Source organism: Aegilops tauschii, chromosome 4 (genome assembly GCF_002575655.3).
Source record: "Aegilops tauschii subsp. strangulata cultivar AL8/78 chromosome 4, Aet v6.0, whole genome shotgun sequence".
Lineage (NCBI taxonomy): Eukaryota > Viridiplantae > Streptophyta > Magnoliopsida > Poales > Poaceae > Aegilops > Aegilops tauschii.
The window spans coordinates 512,794,269-512,800,112 of NC_053038.3; positions in this window are offsets into that span (position 1 = coordinate 512,794,269).

The following is a 5,844-nucleotide window of genomic DNA, read 5'->3' on the forward strand; positions in this document are numbered from 1 at the left end:
AAGTCTTGGGTAGTTGGGTTCTTATGTTCACTCGCTAAGCTGTGCCCCTTTCAGTTCTCTCTTTTTCATTTCTGTCCTGGACTTCATCTCTCGCCATTAGAGTGAACTAGCCCATATGCCCGTACGTTGCAATGGAAGAGATATTCTTTTACGAGAAGCAATTAGAGAGATAATTGATGTGTCCATCAAAAACGATCTCTACAGCGATGCGATAGAGCGAGGAGTTGTGGTCTTTTCGCGGGTCATATTTGTCCCACGAGATCTTGATAGTGGTAGGGTTAATCGGCGTGGCGGCAACCATCCAACTCATGCCTTTTTTCCTCTCGGTCCGCCTCTTTCTTGGGGTTGTGTCTACCTCCTCATTTGGTAGCTATGCAACGACCTTCAGGGCACGGTTGCTTCGATCACTCTCTCTTACAATGGCGTAACCGGATGGATTACTAATTGCAGCGCATAAATCCCGTTTCATTCATATTTAGCGCATAACCAGACATCAATGTCCCTTCTTTATTAGGGTTTATTCTTTTTGATTGTTTTAGCGCTCACGTGCCCACAATTTTTTTATTCGAGGCCAACCAACATATTCTTTTTTATTGGCACTTGCAAGCTAGCACCGGCTATAATTTATGGAGTCCCTTTTGATGCTCATGGTTCTCGAGATAACTTTCTTATTTTGATACAACCTTCTTATTTCCAGACAACCTATGGACATATACAAACTAGTGGGGATTTACTATAAAGTTCCAAGGCGATACTATTCTCATCATAATTGCAAGATAGATGAGTTGGTTTGGTCCATCGACACAATAGGGAAGGTCCATATTTCAAGTCCTCAGAGCTTAAATTTTTGTTGCTCATCTGTCTCACAGAAAAAGAAATGCGTGGGTAGGTCCAGTTTATCCCACCCGGGGGACAAATAAAAAAAATCGGGAACTATGAGCGGGCGGAACAAAACTTATATGTAAATTTAAAAGGAGGACCAACCATTTTTATGTAACAAAGCCGCCCTAGTTCAGTTGGCATCCGCCTGAGGATCGATGGGCTGGATGCGGATGACCTAGCAGGGGAGTTCGGCTGAGGCCCAATACTGCTTGTGCGATGGAGCACTTTTTTCTTGGGCCAACTGCGTGGGGGCTATATATGACGCTAGCTGCGTAAAATAGCGCGTGGGACGCACATAAGTTCGTGTATGGGCCAACACACTGGTAGGCCCCAAGACGACCTGTGTTTGTAAGGCGCGGAAAAATCCAGAAAACGATGAGTTGAAGGATCAAAATCTTGCCCTCAAAAACCCGACTACGTGTTGCTAGCCACTCGAAGAAATGAGTCCTACCAACCAATGGCAAGCTCAAACCTTTAAGAACTTACCCCAATGTTAGATTGGAAACAAAAATTTTTGAACTTAAAAAAAATTGCTGAATATTCTTGGAAGCATGAATAATTTGGAAAATCCCAAACATTTTTTGAAATTCTTTACATTTTCAGAAATACACGGCAAGATTTGAAACATTTGAAATTCACAATTTTATTGGGAAACATAAATTTGTGATTTTTTTTGATAAAGAAAATATATTTTGAACATTCAGAACAATTTTGGAAAATGTGTTTCTTTGAAATCATAAATTATTTTTAATTTGCGAACAGTTTACTAAGACAAGAATATTTTTCGTATTTGAAACATTTTTAAAATGCAATTTTTTGGAAAATCTCAAACAACATTGAAAAATACGAAGGAAAACTGCAATATTTTTTAAATTTGAACCAATTTTGGATAATCAACAAATATTTAAAGTTCTGAACATTTTTCAGAAGGGGATATTTTTGGAATTCAGAACATTTAAAAAATAAAAAAAATCTAAAATTGTTAATTTTTTTGAAAAAAATAGAATTTCCGAAAAAAGGGAGAAAGAAAAATAAACTTGAAAGGAAAAAAGACAAAAGAAACAGGAATGAAGAAGAGAAAGAAATGGAAAAAGAAAAATAGAAACATAACACAGCAAAAAAAAATGGTTGAGCCCAGCTTGTTCGCCCTGTGTGAATCTGGACTATTTGACGCGCATGCGATAAATAGGATTTTGCCACATGCATGGGCATGAAAATAAATGGGCTGGCTTTGCTGGGGCACACTGCAGGCAGCCCATGTACAAAATTCTGGCGTTTTTCATTTTCTAATAGACAAACAGACAAAAATTTAGTACCACCTCGAATAGAAAAAAAATCTTTTCAATGGTGAACGGATGAAGTAATCGGAGAAAGGCACCTTACTTTATTAGTAGGTATAGATATAGATATAGACATAGATATCTTGTATTAATTCAGACGCAAATCATATACGTACTTCTGAATTTTACTAATGCATTAGAGACTACTTCCTCGCTCCCTCCATTCCAAAATAATTGAAGATTCAAGTTTACCCTTAGAGAGCTTCAGTTTTTTTTAGGGGTATCAGAGAGCTTTGATGCTTGGTCTTTTACTAGAAGCGAAAGGATGCTTTGCCGCGCCGCTAAATTTCAGCAACAATTATACTTCGGAGAAAGCATAAAATTGGACACAAATTTATGACAAGTTAATAAGTGTGGACCCTCATGGAAAACATATAACCAAATTTCAGAACTTGTCTCTCTTTATAACAGAAAATACTAAAAATCACATTCATCCGTTACTGAACGCTTGACATTACAGGTTATTTTAAAATTATTTACTATTTTGATTGAAGCTCGACACTCCTGTTCTCGCAAAAAAAGAGGAAGCTCGAGACTCCTGAGTTACTTTGTGAGGTTCAAGGCCAAGGGGGTTTCATAATAGCAATCCAACACATGTGCCCGATCAACTAGGAAGCCTTGGATAAACCAACTATGGTATCATTTTGATTCAGCGAAATAATATAGGACTGCAGTTTAAAGCCCACGGAGTTATTTGATCCACACTTTCATTGACCTTAAATTGGCGTGAGGAACAGCGGGTGGATTCAAAGACCACAATTTGGCGAGCAGCAGGTTGTCCACCATGGAGTATGGAAGCGGCAACCGTGTAGATACATACATTGAGAATAGGTGCTCCTAGAAGTAGACTGGCTCCTACATGTGGCACAATGGATTAGTATTGGCCATTTGCCCTATACTTAACTAGTCATCAACCCGTGCGCCTGCACGGGCTAGGAACTATTCTGTTTCAGCATTCATAATTAAAAACATTAATTCTCCATGCTTTAGAGTATGAATGAATGATTTGTTTTCAAAAGGAGGGGATCCTCTTCCTGACATATGAGTACGTTCTCTCCGACTTCGTTTATTGCAGATATTAATATGTATATAAATGATTAACAAACTTGAATAGAGAAGCAAAATTTCAAGAGATTCAAAAATATGGTCGGACATTCCTATCCCTACATCCTAAATATGATGTTCTAGTCTTAAAGCATTTTATTTACATGCATTAATTTTCTCAAATACATGTGCCCGGTAACCATTGCTACTGCAGAGAGATTTGTGCGACCCAAAGTTTTATGCCCTATCACACTAAGGATACAAACAAATTTGGCACTTAAATCTCTTAACTGAGACAAAATCATTTGGATCCCCTCATGCTATGACATATCTCAAAACTTTGATGGTACCAAATACACTTTCTCTACCAACTCTTAGAACTCTTAGCATCACCAAATGCAACAAAGTGAATCAAATTATTGGTATGATTGCTATTACCTTTGCACCTTGGCTCCAAAGGATGATCGACATGTACTTTTGTAAAGTGTTGTTCATTGTTATAATACATAGGCTTTATAGAAAGAAAAGTATATCATCGACACATAGAAGAAGTAAAGTAATTGGTTAAATAAGACAAAATCTTGCATGAACAAATATACTCGAAATCAATACACATAACTCAGAGGGAAGAGGTGAAATGAGAAGAACTCCGAGGAAATTAGGAATTAAAGACCATGTATCTTGCTACTCCCTGACTTTAGTCGACCTGGAGTAGTACATAAATAAGGGAATGTGCATTAGTGAATAGGGACCTTAAGGGGTGTGCGTGCGCGCATATGTGTATGCATATTTTGCTCATATATACTTTGGTCACATAATAGAGGAATAGAACTGAATAGGCCTGACCAATGTAATTTATGGTTGGGGATTTATTGACAATTAAGAAATGTATTACTATGAACTCTTGGATTATCATCAAGGGTGTGCACACTCTAGCGGCATACGTACTCCATGACGTACCTCTGGTATAGTTGAAGAATTCTATGGAAAATTGTGTCAGCACCACGCCCCACATCCACTCCTTAGGACCTCCTATTGACATGATCAGTGAACTCGTCTAAGTGTAGTGTGAACCTTGCCCCACGTGAATGACGCTCACGCTTTTGAACACGGGCCAATATCTACCCAGAAATTTTGTTATGGTCAGCTGCGCTACCGAGAATGCCCACTGTAGGGTCCCCGAGTACAACATTGAGTGATCTAACGTGAAGCTCAATGTCTTTTTTTGTATGTGCATGGATTTTCTTTTTCTGGGACCATGGGATGTGGAGTCTTTCTTTTTACGTGGGACTTTTTTTTAGAAAAAAAATCTGAGACCTAACTTCCTATTTCTACACATCTTTGTTTTCCTTTTCAAGGAAAAAGGTATGTTTTTTTTTCATAATATGGGCATGGGCGTTGGAGACTCTTTCTTGTATGCTTGGCCCTAATCCTATTTATTTATGTAGATTAAAAAAATCCTTTGTATGTACGTGTTGTTTCCTTCTTGCATGAGGAAGACTCCTTTTTTAAAACGTGAGGCTTGAGGTCTCCTTTTTATAGTTGGGAGAGTGGGATCTGGACTCTTTAAAAGGCATGTTTTTTCATTCCTTTGACGTGGGCATTGGAATTTTTTATTTTTTTGCATGGGTGGCCTTCATCCTATTAATGTACGTGTTGTTTCTTTCTTGTAATGAGGCAGTGTTTTCTAATAGATCTTCACCATTAAATTTTATATCTAACGGCTACATTAATTCTGCTTATGTGGATTAACGTGGAGGCTCGTATGGTGCCTCCAATTAGTAAATATAAGATAAGATAAGATAAGATGGTCATTGGCAATAGAAGCATTGCCATGAGAGATGACCAGATAAAGAATTAAGCTTCTAAATTTTTATTATATGGAAATTTGTTCAAATGAGTGAAGATATGAAAAGCATATGAGTGAGAAATAACATTTCTCACCCACTCACCATAAGGTGAATCCTTTGTTAGTTCTGAAACCTACTCCAATGTATAAGGCACACACGAACCCCAAAATTCAATTTTGACCATAAATTAGACCAATCAAATATGGATTGTATGTGATAAAAATTATACTGTTGAATTCATATTGAAAATAAGTTTTCAATATATATTTTTAAACTACAAAAGTATATATTACTGATCTAATTCATGGTCAAAGATTAATTTTGGAAAGTGTGCACGCATTATTCGTTGGAATGTAGGAGTAAGCACGATGGCTTTGGGATTCAAAACAATAGAACATGAGCTCAGAAAAGATACAACGAGCATATAATTCCAAGTTCAAGTCTAGCATGGATTCTCACATGAACCCGCAATGTAGTTGCAAGAGACAAATACAATTCGGAACTTTTGGTTAAATGCCTTTTGTTTTCCTGAATAGAGCAAATATTATAACAACTTAACCCAAGACTACATGCTTTTGTATATTACTTTAGAAACTAAATGATCAAAAAAGAGATAAGTAAATAGCATATTCTACAAATCTGCAAGAACAAAACTTCGTACCTGAAGGTCATAATCTCTTGATGCCTGTGACATACAGACCATAAAGCACGACTAAGTCGTTCCCACA